Below are 27,507 nucleotides of genomic sequence, written 5' to 3' on the forward strand. Positions count from 1 at the left end.
GGTGTGGCCTTATGTCGTTAAGTTTGGTTGAGATATGTCAAAGGGCTGCCGAGATATGAGCTCACTTCCTGTTTGGCGTCTTCGCCACTAAATTTGATTGGCTGCTGTGCAGTGACAGTTTTGTCAATCACTCCAAAAAATAGACCCTATATACACCATAGTCTGAAGATGGTCCATGTCAATTTTCATGAAAAACGGTCAAAAAATGTAGAAGTAGAATTTTATTCAAGTTTAACAAAATCCAAAATGGCGGAAAATCTGCCCAGGTGGAAAATGACATCATAGGCTGCATTGGAATCGGCTTGGCCCAAGAATTCCAGGGATACCAAGGTTTTGAGAATCAGATGTACGGTTCAAAAGTTATGAGCAAAAATGTATGTCAAACTTTGACCAGTTGGTGGCGCTAGCGAGTTTGAGGTGGCAACATGAAATTTACTGAGAAGAATCATGAAACTGTCCAGAATCAGTGTGCTAAATTTCATAACTTTTTACCATACGGTTCTATAGGCTGCCATAGACATCCTATACCGAAGAAAGATGCTTGAAATAATAATAATAATAATAATAATAATAATAATAAACCATAGAAACACTAGAGGTGCCTGCAGCTCCGCTGCTTGGCCCCTAATAAATGAGTGAATTCACGAATGATCAAACTGATAGAATGGATGAAAGTTAACGGAGCACAACGAGTAATATTTACATTTATTTACAGAGTAATGTACAGAGACATCAATGAGAAGAACCGTTTATATGAAAAGAAATTCGGACAGCACTTTAGCACACGACTACACTTTCTCGACATCCGCTAGGGACTGACTGATCATACTTCCGTGTTCCTCGCCGAAGTACCACCCTCCTCATGTCTTTCAAACACTACCTCCAATAATCCTTTATCAGCCCGGCTTCTTGTCCCTCCCACTGTCTCGTTTAGTCCCAGAGAAGCCCGGCTTCCCTGGAAGTGACGATTTTGTTGATTTTAACCAATAACAACTAGCCGAAATTGGCTGTTCAGAGCCGTCTCGTAGACTGCAACGGATACCCGGCTGCCAGTCAGTGTTGCCAGATACTGCTGACATTTTCCATCCCAAAATATGTTCAAAACCAAAATGCACTTAAAACCGCCCAATGTGGCAACACTGCTGCCAGTCCATAGAGCCCGTTGAAATAAGAGAGGTTACAGCCTGGCAGCAAAGGTGATTCTCGTAGCGAACTGCAAGTTCGTCAGACATCACTCAAATAAGTTACAGGATAGTTATGAACATAAATACAATCTTGGGCATATATTATGTTATGCAAGTTATTGTTTTAATGAGAATTCAACGTTGTAGACGCCGCAGTTTGGGGAGAGAATTTTAGGGGAAGCTCAGCTTCCCTTGTTGTCTCTGAGAAATTGCCCCTGCTGTATACTTTCATACTGACCAATGATTACTTGTTGATTTTTTTTCTATATTTGTTTGATATTTTGAGGTTTGAGGTCGTCCCCCCTTTCCCCTTCTCACTTAGCTGCTTTAAAGATGTAAAAAGCAGCTCTTTAGGACAAAACTCTCGTCTCATCAGATTTGGGCAGTAATTCTACACGTTCAGACCTTAAATAACATCTACAATAAAATAACTGTACAAGCAAATACAACACAAAAGCCATTTTTTAAACATTCACTTAAATTAAACAGACATGGTAAAAAACAGAAAAAATATATTTAAGGCTTAGAGTTTGATTAATTCAGCCAAATCAAATATCACTTTCAGATTTGAAGATATTTATCAGGAATCATTTTTAAAATATTGAGTAGTATACCACTTCCTGTTCAAAAGACATAATAAAAGGCATCAAATATATTTACCCTACTTGTGAATGGAAATGCCGAAAAGTTTAACAACGACCTAATGTTGATCCATTTTAAAACTGATCGTGTAGTGGTATTTTTTTATTAATCATATGTAACGGTCATGCTGAAAATTCTAACCTTTAAATATCCTATATACTCCTGTTTCTGACACATTTTAGCGAGACGTGGACTTGTCTGGGAAACATGCAATTAGATCAACAGCAAGCCAACCCGCTCTTTACTTCATTTTTGGCATTTTTTTGAATAATTGTTGTCCTATTATAAATATAATATTTTGAATAATTGTTCCGTCTCTACAGTCTCTGTCTCTTTTCTCAGCCAACATTGAGATAAGGGCTCCTAGACTGACCTAGTTATAGATATCAAAAATATAAACAAACAACCCATGCAAGAACAGCAGACAAGGACAGCCACAGATATCTGCAATGGGCAGCAAAAATCATTATTTTTGGCACTTTCTCACACAATAATAAATTTAAATATAGCTGCAAGCAGCAGTGTGGGGGCCAAGCAGAATAGGTGCGACGGATTCGTCTTGACCCAAGGATTCCAGAGATAGTGGAATTTTGTTTCTATCCAAAAAGCATCATGAGATATGAGCCAAAAGTCATTTTCCCTAGTTATAGCGCCCCCTAGTGGTCAATTTGTTCCAAATGTTTTGTGGGCCTTTTTGGAGGGGTGTGGCATAATGCCACCAAGTTTCGTTAAGATACGCCAAAGGGCGGCCGAGATATGAGCACACTTCCTGTTTGGTGACTTTTAAGACGCGTTTGATTGGCTGTCACGGCCAAACAATGAAAGATATCAAAAATCCATTCATGTTTTTTGTGAGGCTCAGTCCAAAGATGCTATATACTGAATTGGAGAAAAATGGGTCAAAAATTGAGGGAGGAGTAGCATTTTTATTGTTTTTCACAAAGTTCAAAATGGCGGGAAACTATTCTGGCAGAAAATGACATCATAGGGTGTGTTGGATTCGTCATGGCCCAAAGATTCCAGTGATACCAAGTTTTTGAAAATCGGACGTACGGTTCAAAAGTTACAAGCAGAAATGTACTTGAAACTTTCACCTGCTGGTGGCGCTAGAGGGTTGGGGTGGGGACCTAAAATTTCTTGAAGGCAATCATGAGACTGTCTAGAATGTGGGTGCAAACCACTTTTTGGGAAAATCCGACTAAATTTGCAGAAGGAGAAGCATTTTATTGATTTTCACAAAATCCAAAATGGCGGACATTCTATTCTGGTGGACATGAGGTCATGTTGGATTCGTCTTGGCCCAAGGATTCTAGGGATACCAAGTTTTTGACAATCGGGCGTATGGTTCAAAAGTTACAAGCAGAAATGTACCTCAAATTTTGACCTGTTGATGGCGCTAGAGGGTTTGAGCTGGGGATCTGGATTTTTTTGTGGGGAGTCCTGGGATAGACGAGAATCTGTGTGAAAAATTTGAAAACATTCCTGTGAAGGGTTGCCGAGATATGAGCTCACTTCCTGTTTGGCGACTTTTAGGACGCGTTTGATTGGCTGTCACGGCCAAACGATAAGAGATATCAAAAATCTTTTCATGTCTTGTGTGAGGCTCAGTCCAAAGATGTTATATACCAAATTAGAGAAAGATTGGTCAAGAATAGAGGGAGGAGTAACATTTTTAGTGTTTTTGACAAAATTCAAAATGGCGGGAAAACTATCCTGGCGGAAAATGATGTCATAGTTGGATTCGTCTTGGCACAAGGATTCCAGGGATACCAAGTTTTTGAAAATTGGACGTACGGTTCAAAAGTTACAAGCAGAAATGTACCTGCAACTTTGACCTGCTGGTGGTGCTAGAGCGTTGGGGGTGGGGACCTAAAACTTGTTGTGGAGAATCATGAGACTGTCTAGAATGTGTGTGCCAAATTTGAGCATTTTCCTACGTACGGTTCTATGGGCTGCCATAGACATCCCTAAGGAGAAAGTTGAATTGTGAAAAATAATAAGAAAACCTATAAACACATTAGGGGCCTTCGCCAGCTTCGCTGCTTGGCCCCTAATGAATGAAAAAGTAGGCTACACGGACTGGCATGTTCGCACCTGGATCTCCAAGTGATAACTGTAAGCTTGGCAATAAGTTTTGAATATAAAGGATATTGCTGTTTTAATGTAACCAGTACGTAAACGATTTGAATGAATCACACAGACCTATAACACTAGCAAGCAAAGAAGCCGCCATATCCCACAGTGTTCAGAATTCGGGCAACAGCGCTGATCGCTGAATGCTCACTCGGCAAAAAGCTGTCAATCATCGGTCACGCGCTGCGGTCATGGCGCCAGAGTGTCAGACACTCAAGACTAGGATTGTTTGCAACCGGGCAGCAGATTCAGCTAGATGGCTGCATATCAGGGCACATTACTGATGACATGGAGGATGCCCCATGCCAGTGCACCGAGGCGAGAGCTGCTGCATAACAGCACAGAAGAAAGCTGTTCCCGCTATGACTTGATGTGAGATCAATGCGGAGCAGAAGTCAATCCCATAAACAGCGATCGTGGACACAATTTCAATTCAGAATGCTTCACAAAGTCGCAGTGCGCATATTCTACGCTGCACAGAATGCGCCGTCGAGAACTCGACTCACGCATGCCTCCAGTGGCGGATTTAGCAAATTGGGAGCCCCAGGCAAAGGTATGTATGGGCCCCCCCCATCCGATCCGAAACAAAAAAAAAACAAAAACAATGTACCGACTGCATGGTGGATAGGCAGGTAAAGCTAATCTATAGGGAAGTAAAGGTTGGAGAGGAGAAAAAAACCCATTCCCCTTTAAACCCTGCATACACTTCTTTACTCCAAAATGAAGATGGAAAGCAGAAAACACAAAGTGTAGCACTACACAAACTAATAGTCATGATGGAACCCAACAGAGAACAAGATTTCAGATAACATCTGTCTTTGCCAAAATGCCAGGAAAACCAGCACTGTTTATTTTTTTTTAAAGATCAGAACATTTCAAACATTCTATAAATAAAACTATGTACATGATTGTGTGTGTTTGTGTGTGAGTGAGTGTTTCTCTGTGTGTGTGAGTGAGTCAGTGTGTGTGTGTGAGTCAGTGTGTGTGTGTGAGTGAGTGAGTCAGTCAGTATTGTCACTAGTCACATGTACCAGCGAAATTAGCCATCAACCTGTCCTTACATATACAAACATACAATTGACATAGGGTAGACAGTACAGGAAGACAGGGATGAAAAATACAGAATGACATGAGGGAAGAGGAGGAAAAAAAACGAGCCCCACACTATGCTTCTAGGGACACACAGTGTGGGAACATTAAAAGAACACCTCAGCACAAAAGCACAAATTCCACACACTCAGTACACTTTACAACATAAAAACTCAGGACCCGAGGGGGGGAAGGGAGTGGGGGGGGGGCAATCATGGAAGGGGGGTAAGGGGGGAGGGGGCAGATACAGTGGGGCAAAAAAGTATTTAGTCAGCCACCAATTGTGCAAGTTCTCCCACTTAAAAAGATGAGAGGCCTGTAATTTTCATCATAGGTACACTTCAACTATGAGAGACAGAATGGGGAGAAAGAATCCAGGAAATCACATTGTAGGATTTTTAATGAATTAATTGTTAAATTCCTCTGTAAAATAAGTATTTGGTCACCTACAAACAAGCAAGATTTCTGGCTCTCACAGACCTGTAACAACTTCTCTAAGGGCCCGTTTACACGAGGACGCTGTCGGGTAAAAACGACTAAATATTTTATCAGAAGTGCCTTTCGTTTACACGAGGACGGCATTTCCGAGGCTGAAAAACGGATAAAATTGAAAACGCCTTCCAAAGTGGATAAGTTTAAAAACGGCCCCCATTGCGTATCCGTCTAAACTACCCAATACGCGAAACTCTGCTCGGATCTGCTCACGTCGGGTACGCGTTTACGTCATACATGTCATATACTGTACATGCCAGCCCGGGAAGTAAGGAAGTAAGTACCTCAGCCGGACCGGTGTTCTGTAAAGTTATCCTAGCAAGTTCTCATACAGACCGTTTTATTATTCAAAACAAGTCATTACAAATTATTTGACTCAGCCAAAGACTCGACCAATACGCACAAAACATAAAAATCGGCAAATGCGTGAAATTCTCACCAATTTTCTATCAGCCCAGCTGATCGGTGGGACAAAACTACTGTTGAATTTTCCTACCCTCCTGGATTTCGCGCATGCGTAGTAGGCTTGGTAGGATAACTTGACAGAACAGCGGCGCAGATGTGCAGATCAGACAAGACAGAAGACGTTGCGCATGCGTGCAGACATAGCGGAGACATTTATGCGTCACCGTATAGACGCAGATTTCCTCCTTGAAAACGGTCGTGTAGACGCGGAAAAAAGTGAGAACAAAAACGGACTTTTGCGTTTTTGTTTTATACCGTCCCCGTGTAAAGTGGGCCTAAGAGGCTCCTCTGTTCTCCACTCGTTACCTGTATTAATGGCACCTGTTTGAACTCGTTATCAGTATAAAAGACACCTGTCCACAACCTCAAACAGTCACACTCCAAACTCCACTATGGCCAAGACCAAAGAGCTGTCAAAGGACACCAGAAACAAAATTGTAGACCTGCACCAGGCTGGGAAGACTGAATCTGCAATAGGTAAGCAGCTTGGTGTGAAGAAATCAACTGTGGGAGCAATTATTAGAAAATGGAAGACATACAAGACCACTGATAATCTCCCTCGATCTGGGGCTCCACGCAAGATCTCACCCCGTGGGGTCAAAATGATCACAAGAACAGTGAGCAAAAATCCCAGAACCACACGGGGGGACCTAGTGAATGACCTGCAGAGAGCTGGGACCAAAGTAACAAAGGCTACCATCAGTAACACACTACGCCTCCAGGGACTCAAATCCTGCAGTGCCAGACATGTCCCCCTGCTTAACCCAGTACATGTCCAGGCCCATCAGAAGTTTGCTGGAGAGCATTTGGATGATCCAGAAGAGGATTGGGAGAATGTCATATGGTCAGATGAAACCAAAATAGAACTTTTTGGTAAAAACTCAACTTGTCGTGCTTGTAGGAGAAAGAATGCTGAGTTGCATCCAAAGAACACCATACCTACTGTGAAGCATGGGGGTGGAAACATCATGCTTTGGGGCTGTTTTTCTGCAAAGGGACCAGGACGACTGATCTGTGTAAAGGAAAGAATGAATGGGGCCATGTATCGTGAAATTTTGAGTGAAAACCTCCTTCCATCAGCAAGGGCATTGAAGATGAAACGTGGCTGGGTCTTTCAGCATGACAATGATCCCAAACACACTGCCCGGGCAACGAAGGAGTGGCTTCGTAAGAAGCATTTCAAGGTCCTGGAGTGGCCTAGCCAGTCTCCAGATCTCAACCCCATAAAAAAATCTTTGGAGGGAGTTGAAAGTCCGTGTTGCCCAGCGACAACCCCAAAACATCACTGCTCTAGAGGAGATCTGCATGGAGGAATGGGCCAAAATACCAGTAACAGTGTGTGAAAACCTTGTGAAGACTTACAGAAAACATTTGACCTCTGTCATTGCCAACAAAGGGTATATAACAAAGTATTGAGATGAATTTTTGTTATTGACCAAATACTTATTTTCCACCATAATTTGCAAATAAATTCATTAAAAATCAGAATGTGATTTTCTGGATTTTTTTTTTCTCATTTTGTTTCTCATAGTTGAGGTATACCTATGATGAAAATTACAGGCCTCTCTCATCTTTTTAAGTGGGAGAACTTGCACAATAGAGATCTTGCAGTCACGTGACCGGAAAGTACACAGACGCCATCTTGTCGGGCAACAACACAGCTGAATACTGCTGCACTCTTGTACAGAATGGATCAATTTCAACCGACGGACTACACGGCTCATTTTTCTAATGCACAGATAATTAGATACATGTCTAAAATAAACGGTCTACAGATTTGTGACCCTTATGGCTTACCGGACGGAGTTTTCACGACCGCGACATAAAAAAAACCAGAAAGCCATCATAGAATACCTTTACGATACATCCACAATTCTAACAAAAACATATATGTTTGTGTGGATTTACATATAAAAGGCATATATATTTTAAACTGTAAAATATAATTTAAAACTACAAACATTACATGAAGCATACAAAGACGGTGTAATTCATCATACACATTATCTGTAAAAACCATGCACAATGTTCACTTCATACACGCTAGATTTTCATAAATTTGTATGAGGATAATGCAAAAAGCGCCACTTTCAGGAGTAAATCATACATGGCATATATATTTAAGTCCTTATAAGGATTGATCCTTATATTTATAAGGATTTACTACTAAGACAGTGGTAAATTCTTATAAGTTCTTTACTGTTTTTTTTCGTACCACACCGCTAAAGACCCAATCCACCCCCCCCCCCCGCCCCAACCCTCTTTTCTCAGGCTCCCACTTCCCGGAATTTTTTTATTAGAGCAAGTCATAAACTTATGTTGCAAATAACCACATGGATATACTGAAATAAAAACATGACGAACCTGAGATGAAATGGTCACTGCACAGGCGCCAGTGATCGCTCCTTCCAGTCGGTACCCATGCCTTGTTCTTGTTGTTTGGATCAGATAATTAGATATGTCTAAAATAAACGGTCTACAGATTTGTGACCCTTATGGCTTACCGGACGGAGTTTTCATGACCACGACATAAAAAAAAAAAAAAACAGAGAGCCATCATAGAATACCTTTACGATACATCCACAATTCTAACAAAAACATATGTTTGTGTGGATTTACATATAAATCCACACAAACTTCCGATAGCAGCAATCCATTTTGCGCGCCTGTCAGGGTCCCGTGGCAGCCTATGAAACTTTCTTCCTGTTTTCTGACCTCTCCTGTTGTGGCATTTATATGCCATGCAAGTATCCGGCATTGTGGCACGGTAATTTTTGAATATTTCGGCAAAAAAAAAAAGAAAGTCAGCGTCGGGAAGGCGGCGGAAATATGGCGCTTGACCGCCAAGATGGCGTTTGTCTACAATCTGGAGCGGATGTGACGTCACATGCAAGTGCTCCATTGGTGACTGACTAAATACTTTTTTGCCCCACTGTAGGTATAGGTAACCCAGCGCAAACAAGCAGTCCGGTCCTGCAGCCAGACGGTGCTTACCGACTTGACACACTAGGGGTAAGAATGGCGACTGTGGGAAGGGGGGAGGGGGAAATACAGAGAGAGTCTGACTGCAGTGATCTTCAGGGGGAGTTGTTTCCACAGCAACGGCCTTGGCCAAGGCATTGCTGGCTAAGAGAGCCGAAGATAAAATTGTAATTTGTTTAGACTTCAGACGGGTAGATGTGTTCTTTTTCTGACTACCCTGCCTGTCCATGCTGGCCCCCGAATTGATCCATTTCCCTTTGCAAAGCCATCAACTTCTCCAAGATGGAATCCACAGTGTGGTTCAAGTTCTGAATAGCCACAGTCTGAGTGCCGACAGCTCTGCCCACCATTTCAATCATGTCGGGCAGCTTTATGGGGCTTTGAACAGCTGTTACCGTTTCCTGATTTCCTCGATACATCAGGGCAATGCCTAATCTAATCAGCAAAAGCCCTGTTATCATGGTTCCGAATAGGTAGATATCCTCAATGTCCTCCACAGAAAGAGTCGCCAGGCACACGACCCGCCACCGCTCCCATGCGTCCATCGTATAGCCAGCTGCGAACGTTCCGGCAGAACAGGCTGGTTCCCCCAAACCCAGGCTTCTCGTCAGGAAGATAGTGTCAATTGCGTGAAGAGACCAGTTTATCAAATCCATAATTTTGGTTTGAAGACCAATGCGGAAAGGGTCTCTCAAAAAGCAGACAATAGACAAGACGAGACAGCAGAAGCAGAAAAGATTAGGGGAGGGAGAGGCAGAGAAATGCAACCGCCTTCCGTGAAAGCATGGAGAAAAAGCATTAATCAAGCATTTAATCTCACCAAATAAAACTGTAACAGCAAATAACGTTGTCCAAAATTATTTTCCTGACAGAACTGAAGAGAATTCAACAATATGCAAGTTTGTGAGCTCTTATTGATCACATGACTAAATATATATTTCTTCATTGTTCCACACTGTGCAATGATAAAACTGTCTGTGAAGATTCTCAGTCATCCAGGTCATGGTAAACTGTGGGTGGTAAAAGAGAGCAACTGGACTTGCTTGAAGATTCTTGAAGACGTTTCACCTCTCATCTGAAAGGCCTCTTCAGTTCTGTCTGACTGGTAGGGAGCATCAGGTATTTATCCTCTCATGGATGAAAAGCTCATCTAAGGTGTCATTGAGTTATCCTGTTGGTGTGGGTCACTGGGGGCTGGTTGTGCACGGCCTCAAGAGTCGTTAGGATGATCAATGGATTGCCCATTAGGGTGATCAATGGAATGCTGATTCTCTCTGTCCTCCTGTGCGTCACTGAAAACAGCTGGGTTTTGGTGTGCATTCAGTTGTCTTGGAAGTGTGCCAAGGACTGCATTGTAGGTGGCTGATAAATGATGTCTTAGACCCCCACCTCTGTTCAGTGATGGCTGTTCCAGGTTGACAAAAATGGCTTCTTTAACTCCTCACTCATACCAACGATCCTCTCTGGCTAAAATGCATAGGTTGCAATCCTGAAATGAGTGTCCTTTGTTGTTAAGATGAAGGTAGACAGCAGAGTCCTGGCCTGAGGAACTGGCTCTCCTGTGTTGAGCCATGCACCTGTGAAGCGGTTGTTTTGTCACCCGAATATACGAGTCTGTGCATTCTTCACTGCACTGAATGGCATACACTATGTTGTCCTGTTTGTGTCTGGGTATTCTGTCCTTAGGGTGGACCAGTTTCTGCTTCAGAGTGTTACGGAGTCCGAAATGTACCGGAATGTTGTGTTTGTAGAAGATCCTCCTGAGTTTCTCAGATAGACCAGAAATGTAGGGAATGATACCCGCAGTTCTGAAGTGCTTTCTTGATGTGATTCTGCTCCTTCTCTTTTCCCTCTATCGTTGTAGGGATATTCTGAGCCCTGTGTTGCAATGTCCTAATGACCCCCAATTTGTGTTCCAGTGGGTGGTGAGAGTCAAAGAGTAGGTACTGGTCTGTGTGTGTGGGTTTCCAGTAGACCTCGATGCTCAGGCTTCTGTCTTGTCTAATGTGTACATCACAATCCAAGAAGGCTAGCTTATTCCCACTGACGTCCTCCCGAGTGAAGTTGATGTTAATATCCACTGCATTGATGTGCTTAGAGAAGGCTTCCCATCATCAGAAAGAGCAGAAAAAGGAATAGAACGGACAAGAAGGATTACAGGAACAAATGCAAGAACATTGTCATTCCCTACATTTCTGGCCTATCTGAGAAACTCAGGAGGATCTTCTACAAACACAACATTCCGGTACATTTCAGACCCAGTAACAGTCTGAAGCAGAAACTGGTCCACCCTAAGGACAGAATACCCAGACACAAACAGGACAACGTGCCATTCAGTGCAGTGAGGAATGCACGGACTCGTATATTCGGGAGACAAAACAACCGCTTCACAGGCGCATGGCTCAACACAGGAGAGCCAGTTCCTCAGGCCAGGACTCTGCTGTCTACCTTCATCTTAACAACAAAGGACACTAATTTCAGGATTGCAACGTACGCATTTTAGCCAGAGAGCATCGTTGGTATGAGCGAGGAGTTAAAGAAGCCATTTTTGTCAACCTGGAATGGCCATCACTGAACAGAGGTGGGGGTCTAAGACATCATTTATCAGCCACCTACAATGCAGTCCTTGGCACACTTCCCAGACAACTGAGTGCACACCAAAACCCAGCTGTTTTCAGTGATGCACAGGAGGACAGAAAGAATCAGCATTCCATTGATCACCCTAACGGGCAATCCATTGATCATCCTAACGACTCTCGAGGCCGTTCACAACCAGCCCCCAGTGACCCACACCAACAGGATGACTCAATCAGTGCGTTTACATGCACATCCAAATCGAGCTACTGTCGGTAATCAAGCTAAGGGTCCCAGCAGGGGTGCCAGAGAAATCCAATCCTACATGCACACAAGGAAATTGAGCTATTGTGTGAGGTACATTGTGCACCCGAGCCACAGGTGGCGCTACACGCCCCATCATGTTGGTACACTTCCGGTTGTCATTATGAAGAAGAGCTGTTCAAGAGTATAAGCAAAGTTATCAGTTCCGTGTTCGTTCGTTCGTTCTCCTTGTTCCTCCTGACCTCTTCTGCTGCTCGCTACTACTACTGTTGTCATGCCGACTGAGGCTGTTGTGTTTCCCACTTGTGGTCTCATCACTTGTCACTTCCGGAAGGGGCAGTGCTGAAGTAAGTAGCTCGACTACGTAGCTCGATAGGGTTTACATGCACTAAGTAGCTTGGCTACAATCGCATAATCTAGGTCACGTAGCTCGATTACGAGAAATCCAGTTCGGTTTGATTTCAGCCGAGCTAAGGTGTTTCCATGGCATTTAGAACTTCGATTTCAGTCGAGCTACGGCAGAAATTCGATTTTCTCTATGTGCATGTAAACGCACTGATAGGCACCTTAGATGAGCTTTTCATCCATTAGAGAATAAATACCTGATGCTCCCTACCAGTCAGACAGAACTGAAGAAGCCTTTCGGATGAGAGGTGAAATGTCTTCAAGAATCTTCAAGCAAGTCCAGTTGCTCTCTTTTACCACCTACAATGATAAAACTGATGTTCACTGTGTTTCTGTCTCTCAGTGAGTGTGACTTTGGATCCTGATACAGCAAATCCTGATGTCATCCTGTCTGATGATGGGAAACAAGTGAAAGATGGAGGTAAGACACAGAATCTCCCTGATAACCTAGAGAGGTTTGATGATGTCGTCTCTGTGTTGGGAAAGGAGGGATTCTCCTCAGGGAGATTTTACTATGAGGTGCAGGTCAGAGGGAACAGTGAGTGGGATGTAGGAGTGGCCAGAGAGCCCTTCACAGGAAAGGGAAGGTTACAGCCAGACCTAAAGATGGGTGCTGGTGTGTGGCTGAGGAATGAGACTGAATATGAGGCTCTGGACTCTCCCTTTGTCCCCCTCTCCTTGAAACAGGCTCCTCAGAAGGTTATCCATTTTTAGTTTCAATCTTTTTCCTTCAAAAATAAATTGGCAAATCTCAATCTCTTGTGTTTGTGGATTATGAGGAGGGTCTGATTGCCTTCTATGATGTTGGTGCAAAATCTCACATCTTCTCTTTCAGTGGTCAGAATTTCACTCATCTCATCTCATTATCTCTAGCCGCTTTATCCTTCTACAGGGTCGCAGGCAAGCTGGAGCCTATCCCAGCTAACTATGGGCGAAAGGCGGGGTACACCCTGGACAAGTCGCCAGGTTATCACAGGGCTGACACATAGACACAGACAACCATTCACACTCACATTCACACCTACGGTCAATTTAGAGTCACCAGTTAACCTAACCTGCATGTCTTTGGACTGTGGGGGAAACCGGAGCACCCGGAGGAAACCCACGCGGACACGGGGAGAACATGCAAACTCCACACAGAAAGGCCCTCGCCGGCCCCGGGGCTCGAACCCAGGACCTTCTTGCTGTGAGGCGACAGCGCTAACCACTACACCACCGTGCCGCCTCAGAATTTCACTGAGAAACTTTATCCATACTTCTGTCCCTGCAGTAATGATGGAGGTAAAAATTCAAAGCCTCTGATTATCATCCTTAAACATTTTAGTTTCACTCTTTTTCCTTCAAAAATAGTAAATTGGCAAATCTCAATCTCTTGTTGTGGATTTGTCTAATAATTATAACAATGACAAAAATAGTTACACAATGAGTAAATATGAGATGAACTTATTTTTTTGTGCACTTTTGACAATATCGCTGTAATTAGGGAGCCCTTAATAAAGAACTCTCTGTGATGAAACGTTTACCAGTTTGTTTGTGTCCATTATTAAACAAAAATATTTTTTTTCTTTACCCTAACACCCAAGACTTTAACAGCAAAGTCATATGAATGTCATGGTTCACACAATGAGTTGAATTTTTACATGCAGTGCCTATATATATATATATATATATATATATATATATATATATATATATATATGAAATAATTATTTGATCCCTTGCTAATTTTGTAAGTTTGCCCACTGGCAAAGATATGAACAGTCAATAATTTTAAGGGCAGGTTTATTTTAACATTGAGAGAATAACAAAAAGAAAATCCAGAAAATCATATTTTATAAAATCTATACATTGATTTGCATTTCGGGCGGCAGGGTGTCAAGTCAAGTGCTTTTATTTGTCACATACATTTTACATGTAGTGAAATGTTAAAGGGGTCATCAGCTCAGCATATAAATAAGAATAAAAACAACATATGCAAATAAGTAACCACACTAGAAAAGTAAAAGATGACTCCTGAAGCATGACGTAAAAAATAAGTCTAAAATACTAATGAGCAAGTTAAAATAGCCTGGGGATAACAACAAGATAAAAATGAAATGTGCACAGTTAAAAAGAGGAAAATGAGTCCTCTAACACTGATGTAAAAACTGTAGTAAAAGGGATTATTTAAAATGTACTGAGTTTAGCAGTCTAACTGCCTGTGGATAAAAACTCTTCCTCAGTCTCTCTGTTCGTGCATGGAGACTTCGTAGTTGTCTGCCCGAATTCAGCAGGGTAAAGAGGTTAGAGTTTGGGTGTGAGGCATCCTGCATGATTTTCCTGGCCCTAGCTCCCACCCTCTTTGTGTATATGTCCATCAGACTCGGTAGGGGTGCTCTGATTGTCCGTTCCGCAGAGCGCACCATTCTCTGCAGTGCTTTCTGGTCACATGCTGTACAGTTCCCAAACCAGGCCGTAATACAGCCTGTTAGGACACTCTCCACCGCTGAGGAGTAAAATGTGGTCAAGATGGAAGGGGAGACCTTAAACTTCCTCAGTTGACGGAGAAAGTACAGCCGCTGCCTGGATTTCGCTGTGAGGTGTTGTGTTTGTAGTGACCAGGAGAGGTTCTCAGTCAGATGTACCCCCAGGTACTTGAAGCTGGGGACCCTCTCCACAGGCTCCCCGCTAATGGTGAGTGGTGTATATGTCCTGCTCTGCACCTTCCTGGAGTCCACCACCATTTCCTTTGTCTTGCTGACATTCAGGGCCAAGTTATTGGACTGGCACCACAGTGCTAGGTCAGCCACCTCCTTCTTCAGGTAAGCCTGCTCATTTTTTTGTGAGATGAGACCCAGCACCATGGTGTCGTCAGCAAATTTGATGATGGAAGTGGAACTGCTGGTGGTTGTGCAGTCATGTGTGTAGATGTTATAGAGCAATGGACTTAAAACACAACCCTGGGGCGAGCTAATGTTGAGGGTCAACTTCCCTGAAGTGACACCCCCCCATTCTGACCACTTGGGGGCGATCCGTGAGGAAGCTGAGCACCCAATTGCACAACTGGGTGTTAAATCCCAGCGCCCTCATCTTATCAGCCAGGCGAAGGGGAATTATGGTGTTAAATGCTGAACTATAATCTATGAACAGCATTCTCTCACAATTTCCCCTCCCCTCATCCAGATGGACCAATGTAGTGTGCAGTAGGCTTGAGATGGCATCGTCCCTACTTCTGTTTGCTCTGTAGGCAAATTGGTGAGGATCGAAAGAACTGGGCAGGGTGTGGCATATGTGTTTTTTCACAAGCCTCTCAAAGCACTTCATTACCGCTGATGTAAGGGCCACTGGGCGGTAATCATTCAGGCCTGCTGGCTTGCTGTTCTTAGGCACAGGAACAATGATTGATTTTTTAAAGCAAGATGGAACCACGGCTTCAGCCAGTGACATATTGAAGATCTCAGCATAAACAGGGGCTAGCTGATCAGCGCAGGATCTCAGAATCCTGCCAGGGATCTGATCGGGGCCTGTTGCTTTCCTCCCATTTACGCCTCTGAACACTCCCCTCACATCACTCTCACTGATAATGAAAGGAGGCATCCCGTTACCACTAGACTTTTCAGTCACAGCTACCATGGGGTTAGCAAGGTCAAAGCGAGCATAAAATGTATTTAGCTCATCAGCAAGTGAGGGGTCAGAGCTATGCATGGAGCTGGGCTTGTTTTTAAAATCTGTCATGACCCGAAGGCCCTTCCACACACTGGCAGGATCACCAGCCTGGAAGTCAGCTTCCACTCTGTCCTTGTAGCGGAGCTTTGCAGCCCTCACAGTCCTCCTTAGGCCATAAACTGCTTCTTTATAGCCTGTCATGTCCCCTGATAGAATGCCAGCCTTGTATGAAGCAGTTTGAGCTGAAAGTGCTTTCCTCACAGTTTTATCTACCCAGGGTTTCTGATTTGGGTAAACTTTTATTTTGACAGTTTGTATGATGTCATTGATAAGGAAGTAAATGTAGCTCCCAACCGCGTCCGCATATTCACTGATGTCATTTGAAGATACCCGGAAAATCTCCCAATCCGTGTTCTCTAGCGTGTCTTGAAGCAACATTTCTGATTGGTCAGTCCAACATTGTACTGCTTTCGTCATTGGCGCTTCCTGCAAGATCTTGTGTTTATATTTTGGTACTAGGAAAACCGCAACATGGTCGGACTTGTCAAAAGCGGGCATTGGAAGGGCTTTATAACAGTCTAAAAACGGAGTATAGCAGTGATCAAGGATGTTATCACCCCTCGTTGGAAAGTGGATGTGTTGCTTGAATTCTGGCAGACCGCGGGAAAGTTTTGCCTTATTGAAGTCACCGAGGATGATGAAGGCAGCCCCAGGGTGATGATGCTGTTGTTTATTTATAACCTCCTGTAGCTCAGATATGGCGATATCAGTGCTTGCACTTGGGGGGATATAAACTGCAGTCATAATAACTGCTGTGAAATCACGGGGCAGGAAGTGTGGTCTGCATAAGATAGACAAGTGTTCCTGATTAGGAGTACAGGCATTGGAGAGAACAGTGATGTTCCTCGGCTCACACTACCTGTTATTGGTCATAAAACAAACTCCCCCGCCCTTGGATTTCCCGGACTCCTCGGTTCTGTCCATGCGAAGGATGGAAAAGTGGTCAGCAGGCATGATTGAGTGATCCGGTATTGAAGATGACAGCCAGGATTCAGTAAAACACAGAACATTGCAGTCCCTGATGTCCCGCTGGAAGGCGATCCTTGCTCTCAAGTTGTCCAGCTTGTTCACTAACGACTGGACATTAGCTAGCAGGATACTGGGCAGAGGTGGACAGTTTGCCTTACTTCTCAGTCGATTTCGGATGCCTGCTCGTCTGCCCCTGTGTTTCTTGGTCTGACGCTTGGGCCTACTTGCGTCTTGAGTCCCATTGAGTCCCATGGTGTAGTGGTTAGCGCTGTCGCCTCACAGCAAGAAGGTCCGGGTTCGAGCCCCATGGCCGGCGAGGGCCTTTCTGTGCGGAGTTTGCATGTTGTCTGCGTGGGTTTCCTCCGGGTGCTCTGGTTTCCCCCACAGTCCAAAGACATGCAGGTTAGGTTAACTGGTGACTAAATTGACCGTAGGTGTGAATGTGGGTGTGAATGGTTGTCTGTGTCTATGTGTCAGCCCTGTGATGACCTGGCGACTTGTCCAGGGTGTACCCCGCCTTTCGCCCGTAGTCAGCTGGGATAGGCTCCAGCTTGCCTGCGACCCTGTAGAACAGGATAAAGCGGCTAGAGATAATGAGATGAGATGAGATTTGCATTTCATTGAGTGAAATAAGTATTTGATCCCCTACCAACCATTAAGAGTTCTGGCTCCCACAGACCAGTTAGACACTCCTAATCAACTCGTTACCTGCATTAAAGACAGCTGTCTTAAATTGACACCTATATAAAAAGACACCTGTCCACAGAATCAATCAATCAGACTCCAACCTCTCCAACATGGGCAAGACCAAAGAGCTGTCTAAGGATGTCAGGGACAAGATTGTAGAGCTGCACAAGGCTGGACTGGGCAACAAAACCATAAGCAAGAAGCCAGGTGAGAAGGAGACAATTGTCGGTGCAATAGTTCGAAAATGGAAGAAATACAAAATGACCATCAATCGACCCTGGTCTGGGGCCCCACGCAAGATCTCACCTCGTGGGGTATCAACGATCACATGAAAGGCGAGAGATCAGCCTAGAACTACATGGGAGGAGCTTGTGAATGATCTTAAGGCAGCTGGGACCACAGTCACCAAGAAAACCATTGGTCACACATTATGCCGTAATGGATTAAAATCCTGCAGTGCCCGCAAGGTCCCCCTGCTCAAGAAGGCACATGTGCAGGCCCATCTGAAGTTTGCCAGTGAACACCTGAATGATTCTGAGAGTGATTGGGAGAAGGTGCTGTGGTCAGATGAGACCAAAATCAAGTTCTTTGGCATTAACTCAACTCGCCGTGTCTGCTGTGATCATCGCAGATTCCCTCGCGTACGAATGTGTAAGTCTCACCTTCCTCATTTTGTGCGCTTGGTTTGGCCTTAGCATCCAAATCGGAGTTGGCAGTTCCCGCCTGCCTGTAACGATTGTTTTGCTATTAGCCTAGCTATCTGTAATATCAGGCAGTTGGCCTATCGAGGTTTTCTAACCTGGCTGTTGAGCTCCGCTGGTTTTAACGTTAACCTGGTGATCCATGGAGAGTTAACATGCATCTTCTACCCGCAATTAGCGTCCTCGTCTCTCTCAGGATTTTGTGGATTATTATCACTGCCTGTGACTCCCACATTGCGTCGCATTTCATGATGGATTTATCATACTCTACTAATGAACTGCTGAATCTCAACTCACCTTCTATCAGGCTACCGCCTGGTGTCCACAAACTACTCTTCACGTTGGGCATCGCTCGTCAGCAGCCCCGGTATATGCACCGGAGCTGCCGTCGCAAATTCATCAAGCACTCTTCCCAAACTGACGGCGCCATCCCCAGTCTCATCTCCTCTCGTTCGTCGATTAGGCGACGCGTAGAGGCTGGAATACACCCCCAAAATCTCGCTGTGCTGCCGCTGTCTGATTTCCCTACTGCTATTACTCCTACGGCCCCTATCCCAGTGCACTGGACTCCTCACCACCTCGTCAAAACATACCGCTTAAGTGCCGGAAAAAACGTGGCGAATCTTCGTCCGCTGAACTTTTATGGGCCAATCTCGTCTGAACAAACATTGCAACTACCACCAGTTAAATTTGCCTTGTTAAATGTTAGGTCTGTAGAAAATAAGACTTTTATCCTCAATGATTTTATCACATCTCGAAAGCTGGACTTTCTTTTTATTACTGAAACATGGCTTAGGGCTGGCGATTTGTCCTCTTTTGTTGAACTATGTCCTCCCCACTATGGCTTTTTTAACTCTCCTAGGGTATCAGGCCGCAGTGGTGGTCTGGCAACAGTGTTTAATAAGCTGTTTAAGTGTAGGTCTTTGCCTAATCAAACTTACTCTACTTTTGAAGTTCAGTTATTGTTGATTACTGCATGCTCTCCAATTCTTTGTGCTTTAGTGTACAGACCTCCTAAAGCCACTAGTGGTTTCCTAGAAGAGTTCTCTGACCTTTTGTCCTCTATGGCCTCTCGTTCTGAGAAGCTACTTATATTGGGAGATTTCAATATTCATGTGTGCTGTCCCACTAAACCACTGGTCAATGACATTTTAAATCTGATTGATTCCTTCAATCTAACTCAGTTAGTATCTGGCCCCACACATATGAGAGGTCACTCACTGGACCTGGTTTTATCACTGGGTCTCTGTACTGCTAATGTTGAAATCACTAACACTACTGTGTCTGATCATTACCTGATTGAATTTGAGTCCTTTTGGCCTACTCCCACACTCCTTCCTCTTCAACCCCATCACCATGCCCGCTCTATAAACTCTGCCACAGCTGCTCATTTCTCTGATCACTTTGAACTCACTCTCCCTGTCTCTCTGAACCTTTTGTCTTGTGACACTGAAGAACTGGTCTCTCTTTTTAATCAATCCTGCTCCCTGACCTTGGATCAGGTAGCCCCTTTAAAATTAAAGCGCCCTAAGACCAATATGACCACACCCTGGTTGAATGACTCCACACGCGCCCTCCGTCGTACCTGTCGGAGGGCAGAGTGAAAGTGGAAACAAGATAAACTACATGTCTCTTATGAAATTCTTCAACAGCGTTTAAAAATGTATCAACTCTCTGTTAAGGAGGCAAAGGCTGATTACTTTGCCCAGGTGATAAATGCCCAGGCCCACAGGCCCAGGGTACTTTTTAAAACGATAAATTCATTCCTCAATCCTGCTGTAAACCCTGCTGATACATCAATTACCTGTGAGGAATTCTTAGAATTCTTCATTGAAAAAATTGACAAGATCAGACTTAATATCTCACCAGTAAACTCCCCTCCGCCAGAGACCCATGAGCCAGTCAGCCCTCTTCAGCTCTTCTCTCTGGTATCCGCCTCTCAGCTCTCTGATATAGTGTCTCATCTGAAGCCTTCCTTTTGCCCCTCTGACATCATGCCCTCCCGACTCTTCAAGGAAGTTTTTGGTATACTCTGCCCAATTGTATTAGCTATAGTAAACTGCTCCCTAGCTAACGGTATCTTCCCCTCTAGTCTTAAACACGCAGTAGTTCAGCCACTACTAAAAAAGCTCTGTCTGGACCCCAATGACCCTAAAAACTTTAGGCCCATCTCTAAATTACCCTTTCTCTCTAAAATCTTAGAAAAGGTGGTTTTTCAGCAGCTCTCCTCCCACTTAAACAACTTTAATATTTTGGACAAATTTCAATCTGGTTTCAGAGCCCTTCATAGCACAGAGTCTGCACTACTCAAAGTACATAATGACCTCTTGCTTGCAGTTGATTCCGGTACATGTGCCATTCTCCTCCTTCTAGATCTTAGTGCTGCATTTGACACTATAGACCATAACATCCTGTTGGTGCGCCTACATGATAAAGTTGGATTGCAAGGCCCAGTCTTAAACTGGTTTAGGTCCTATTTGGAGGATAGAACCTTCTGTGTCAAGATTGGTAACCAGTCTTCCTCCTCAGCCCCAAATAAGTATGGTGTCCCACAAGGGTCCATTCTAGGCCCCCTGCTCTTCTCTCTTTACATGCTGCCCCTAGGTTCTATTCTCAAGAAGCACAACATTCAATATCACTGTTACGCTGATGATACTCAGCTCTACCTGCCCTTCAGTCCAAACTGCTCTTCCACCATCAACAATCTGTTCAGCTGTCTTGAGGACGTTAAATCCTGGATGGCACACAACTTTCTACAACTAAATGAAAGTAAAACTGAAATAATATTATTTGGTTCATCCCCCACTGTCACCAGCCTTGGCAATGCTCTTCCTCCTCATCTACCAGACACACAGAATGTAGTCAGAAATCTGGGCGTTCTGCTTGACAGTTCGCTAACTTTTAATAGACAGGTTAATGCTGTGGTTAAAGGCAGTTTCTATCAGCTGAGGACCATAGCAAAGTTAAAACCTGTTCTTTCCCCTAAAGATCTGGAAATAGTCATCCACGCATTCATCTCCTCACGCTTAGATTACTGTAATTCCCTTTACACAGGCATGTCACAATACAACATTAATAGACTTCAACTGGTACAAAATGCTGCTGCCAGGCTTCTGACTGGCACCAAGAAAGGGGAACATATCACACCAGTCCTAGCCCAGCTCCACTGGCTTCCAGTGAGATACAGAATTGATTTTAAAATTTTACTTTTTGTTTTTAAAGCACTTAATGGTCTAGCACCACCTTATATTTCGGAACTTTTGATTCCACACTCTGCACCCAGATCACTTAGGTCACAAAATCAATCACTCCTTACCATCCCTCGCACACGCCTCAAAACCCGCGGTGACCATGCTTTCTCTGTAGCTGCTCCAAAGCTCTGGAATGCCCTCCCGCCATACATTAAATCCTCCCCTACAATTGCCTTTTTTAAATCCAATCTGAAGACTTACTTGTTCACACTTGCTTTTGAGTCAAATTGAGGTTTTGTTTTGTTTCTTTTTTACTCCCTTATTATGGTGCTATTGCCGCGCTTTCAGTGATTAATATAAATATGTGGGTCTGATGTTTCAGACTATTATTGTTTTTATCTATGCCTTAGCTAACACTGTGAAGCACTTTGGCTCAACCCCTGTTGTTTTTAAATGTGCTATATAAATAAATGACTTGACTTGACTTGGAGGAAGAAAAATGCTGACTATGACACGAAGAACACCATCCCCACTGTCAAGCATGGAGGTGGAAACATTATGCTTTGGGGGTGTTTCTCTGCTAAGGGCACAGGACTACTTCACCGCATATATCTCATCTCATCATCTGTAGCCGCTTTATCCTGTTCTACAGGGTTGCAGGCAAGCTGGAGCCTATCCCAGCTGATGACGGGCGAAAGGCAGGGTACACCCTGGACAAGTCGCCAGGTCATCACAGGGCTGACACATAGACACAGACAACCATTCACACTCACACCTACGGTCAATTTAGAGTCACCAGTTAACCTAACCTGCATGTCTTTGGACTGTGGGGGAAACCGGAGCACCCGGAGGAAACCCACGCGGACACGGGGAGAACATGCAAACTCTGCACAGAAGGGCCCTCACCGGCCACGGGGCTCGAACCTGGACCTTCTTGCTGTGAGGCGACAGCACTAACCACTACACCATCGTGCTGCCCACGTTGACATTGTCAGTTATTTTATTCTTAGTGAGGGCAAAGATGGTGAGGTAAGGAACCACAAAAGCATGGAGGGATACAATTATCTACACAGTAATAAAGTAATAGCCACAGCACGAACAAACCCAAACATCTGGCTTGGGTAAAGATGAGAGCCAGTGGAGTGATAGAAACAGTTGGTTGTTACTTCAGTGCAGGGTTCAAGAAATCCTGCAGTCATGCAGCAGCTCTCATCTGGAAGGTAGGCAATGTCAGAATGGAGCAATTGGATTATTATATTGGTTTACTAATAATGTATTACTTATATATTGTAAGTTGCTTTGGACAAATGCTTCTGCTAAATACTATAACCATAATTATAACCATATACCAGCCGACTGTACCATGATGTCTCTTGTGTAGGCTAATGAAGCAAAAGCTAGGTCAGAGAAACATAGGCTAACTATTTTAATGCAGATGCAAATGCTGTCAAACTTTGGAAAAACTAAACATAGTCAAGTTTATTTGTATAGCGCTTTTAACAATAGACATTGTTGCAAAGCAGCTTTACAGAATTTGAATGAATTAAACATGAACTAACCTATCCCCAATGAGCAAGCCTGTGGCGACGGTGGCAAGGAAAAACTCCCTCAGACGACATGAGGAAGAAACCTCGAGAGGAACCAGACTCAAAAGGAAATCCTCATTTGGGCAACAAGTCAGTTTCGTTGATGTTATAACTCTTCATTGATGGAAACTTGAGTGCATAACTGTTCATGACAACTGCAGTCCTTATGTTAGCAAATCAGCTGTAGTCCTCAGCCATAAAAGAATTACTAAGTGTCCAGAGTGTCTTCCAAGTGTGACTTTCAACTGTCCATATGGGGCCGTCCTCACAGGAGCGATGGGATGAGACTCCAATCAGACATAGGGCATTATACATACCATACATAAATAATTCCTTGTCTATGTATTTGTCCAAGCTTCTTCAACTTCTTAACTACCCAGATCATTCCAGATACTGGATGGTATTTGTAGTATTTGTTTACACTCGTACTTCAGTACTGGCCACTCTCAGATTCTCTTGGCTACCTAGGCTACATGCACTTATTGTTAGTCACTTTGAATAAAAATCTAGATAAACAGTGGAAAAGAAGTCAGGTTTTGATTGCCATTGTCAATGCATTTAGCATAAAGATGCCACACTAATGTTAGTTTACTTCTGAGGCTCCTCTTCACCAAGGTCTTCATGGGTTGGAGTTAATGTAGAACAAACATTGACCTCGCGTCTGGTTAGCTTTCTCCACTGTTTGACTGGTGGTCATTGTCAGAATAAAGAAACAGTCAGAATAAAGAAAACCCTATGAATGAATAGATGTGTCCAAATCTTTGACTGGTACTGTCAAAGGTTATATAACAGTTACCTTGAGCAGCTGCCACTTGCATAAGTGAAATCACTAAAAAAAAAAAAAAAAACAGAAACAGAGAATGTGATGTAAAAATGGAAAAGACTTTGTATCTGATTGAACAGCATATTCAGTACCGTATGACAGGACATTTTAGATTCACTGAAGTCATCTGAAATCAATACAATACATTGTGCTACCTCATTAATAAGTTAATTTAAAAAATAAAATCAAAAGAAGTGAACAAAATTGACCTCATTCCTCTTCTGTGTTGAAGTAAATAAACAAATATGTATCCGCAGGCATTATTACTGAAATATGGGCTCAGTGGACACCTCAGAAACACACAATCTAACCAGTAGGACATAAAAGGAAATCTGAAAATATAATATAAAATAAATATAAACTGAAATATCACAGACAATAACACCTTCTGGTATAGACAATGTCCTAATGACACAATAAACTCATTGATTCAGGACATTCAGACTGCAGATGAAGAACTTTATACCCCACCACTCACTCTAATGAAGACACAAAGAGAACCAGGCCCGCCGACAGGGGGGGGACAAACGGGTATGTTGTCCCGGGCCCAGGAATGGGGGGGCAGAACTGGGCTCTCATGAAGTTGCGATTATTTTATTTCATTTCAAAATGTGTTGATTTGGGGGAGAAATGTGCTATATTTGCATTCAATAAATGATTTCTAGATCTTTTGCCTTTATTGTCTTTGAAAAAGGCGTCAAGAACCCCCTACCACCCCTAATGCAAAAATGGTTTGGTCTGACTCTTTGATTAAGGGGAAAAAATGACATTGTTCGATCATAGCGCTTCGACAATCAGCGTGCGTGCCATTTGCCAACATGCACAAGTTAGGAGCACAGAAAAGAAAAAAAAAGAGAGGAAGAAACCAAGAGACTCAGGGGCTCACTGCATAAATATTTTAAAAAAGATTCGGATGATGCAGCAGTGGGGCAGCTGAGCCAGGTAAGACCAGTGTTGGGCACGTTACTTTCAAAAAGTAATTAGTTATAGTTACTAGTTACTTTCCCCAAAAAGTAACTGAGTTAGTAACGGAGTTACTTTGTCATAAAAGTAACTAATTACCAGGGAAAGTAATTATTCCGTTACATTTTGTTCCCCCTAAAAAAAAAAAATCAAATTCAATTAGTGTAATCATAATAAAAGTGAATGTTAAATGTGTTTAATGACTGAAATGGACACTTAACAGAACCAATTAGTAATGTTATCTACACTATATTAATATGTTTGTGGGACAATGTGAGATAAGACATCTATCAAATGTAATATATTTTTGTAGTTATTAAAATTATGTTACTAATTACTGGCCACTGACGAGGACAAACACGTTGTTCCTCGACATAATGTGCATTGCACGTAAACACTCTTGCCTTTTATTTCAAGTAATGAAAAGTAATGGCTGTATTTCCAGTGTGAAAGCGCAGTGCTGGGCTGACCGCTCGCCATCGCTGGGTCTTCCGATTGAAAGAGCGCGCAGTAGTGCAGTAGGCGTGGCCTACCTACGTATGCTGTCCAAATCTACTCTGATTGGCTTACTATGCCGTTGTCTCGCATCTCCCCGCCCCACACGAAAGCAGAGTAAAGAAAGGCTGAACGAGCAGCGTGCCAGATGAGAACAGCTTTAATAAAGTAATGCATAGTATTTTATTGTAAGTAACGGGAACGGCATTATAACGATGTAAAAAGTAATTAGTTAGATTACTCGTTACTAAAAAAAAGTAACGCCATTAGTAACGCCGTTTATTTCTAACGCCGTTATTCCCATCACTGGGTAAGACACAGCCAACTTTTTCCAGCCCCGTAAAGTAACCCCAACCAAGGCACGCGTGGCACGCAATTCATGTTACAAACGAGGGGAGAGCAAGTCACACTGAACACCATATCAAACGCACAGGGCATTGAATCATTTCATAACCACAACGGCTTAATAACATTGTGTTTCATATATCTGATTGAAGCTAAGAATATTCACAGTAGCCCGTAATCATATCCTGCCGTTTCTTGAGCGGTGTGTTCTCCTCTGCTTTTCACACTGGACAGTACACACGCATGCACAACAAAAGTCCAGCGCATTGCATTTCGCACCTGAATAGTTGCAGACTAAGGAAATGTTAAAATGTTAAAACTGTAAAAATGTTGAAATGCTAAAATGAAATGGTTGTTAACCGGTTGAATGGTTTTTGAATACCTGTCATTTAAGGGTTGGAGTGAGTAGAGACTGGGATAAGAGAGGTGTGTGTGTGGGTTGGCCCGGGGGGGGGCCCATTCAGAGCATTTTGTCCCGGGCCCAGCCAAAGCTGTCAGCAGCCCTGCAGAGAACATTTACTCACAGAGCATCACACGGAGTGGACTGAGCTCCATCCTGTAACTCTAATGACTGACTGACTGACAGAGCAGAGCTGTATTTCAACACTTCCTGGGGTCTTACAAATGTGGGAGAGAGAGGGGATGCCCTTTCTATTTTAATTGATAGAATATGGAAATATCTGAGATGGTCATCTACTCTACATGATTTTATTCTGTTCATGGTGTGAAGTCAAGGGCAGCACGGTGGTGTAGTGGTTAGCACTGTCGCCTCACAGCAAGAAGGTCTGGGTTCGAGCCCCGTGGCCGGCGAGGGCCTTTCTGTGCGGAGTTTGCATGTTCTCCCCGTGTCCGTGTGGGTTTCCTCCGGGTGCTCCGGTTTCCCCCACAGTCCAAAGACATGCAGGTTAGGTTAACTGGTGACTCTAAATTGACTGTAGGTGTGAATGTGAGTGTGAATGGTTGTCTGTGTCTATGTGTCAGCCCTGTGATGACCTGGCGACTTGTCCAGGGTGTACCCCGCCTTTTGCCCGTAGTCAGCTGGGATAGGCTCCAGCTTGCCTGCGACCCTGTAGAACAGGATAAAGCGGCTAGAGATAATGAGATGAGATGAGATGGTGTGAAGTCACTATAGAATTTTAATAGCATCACACAAACACTGTGTGTGTGTTAGCACAAAGGAATATGGTTATAAATCCTGCATCATACACTGTAAAAATGAAAATGTTGAGAAAACTCAAATTATCAAGGCAACATGATGCAATAGATTTTTGAATTGTCTCAACTTTTGACTACTGTTGTTGACTTTACTACAGTTTTCAAGTTTAGATGAGAGTTCTGCAAACTTGAACACAATTCTTGATTCAGTGAGATAGAAATGTTGCTTTATAAGTCGATAAAAATGCATGTTGCTGTAATAAATAGATTAATATTTATATAAAATGAAGAGCACAAAGCATTAAGTTACCCAACACTGTGTTTATTCCTCTTGGTAAACATCATTGTGAACAGGACATGCATACATAAAATAATTGCCTGTCCAAGTGTATCTTGAAGTTGTAAATGAGCACTAATCACAAGGATCTAGACAAGTTTAAAATTGCACATACATTGAAATTTTAGTAACAAACTTGAACAGGCAAAACACTGGTTATGTAGCTCTTACAAATCTTGTAAAATGATTGTGACAAGCACATCCAAAAACGTCTTGAATTTGGATTATGTCGCACAACATGTGCATTTTTCAAATGCGTTTAAGGTCTTTGAATCAAAGAATAAAACAAAATTATAAAACTCCACCGTGTCTTGTTAACT

This window comes from Neoarius graeffei, chromosome 1 (genome assembly GCF_027579695.1).
Source record: "Neoarius graeffei isolate fNeoGra1 chromosome 1, fNeoGra1.pri, whole genome shotgun sequence".
NCBI lineage: Eukaryota > Metazoa > Chordata > Actinopteri > Siluriformes > Ariidae > Neoarius > Neoarius graeffei.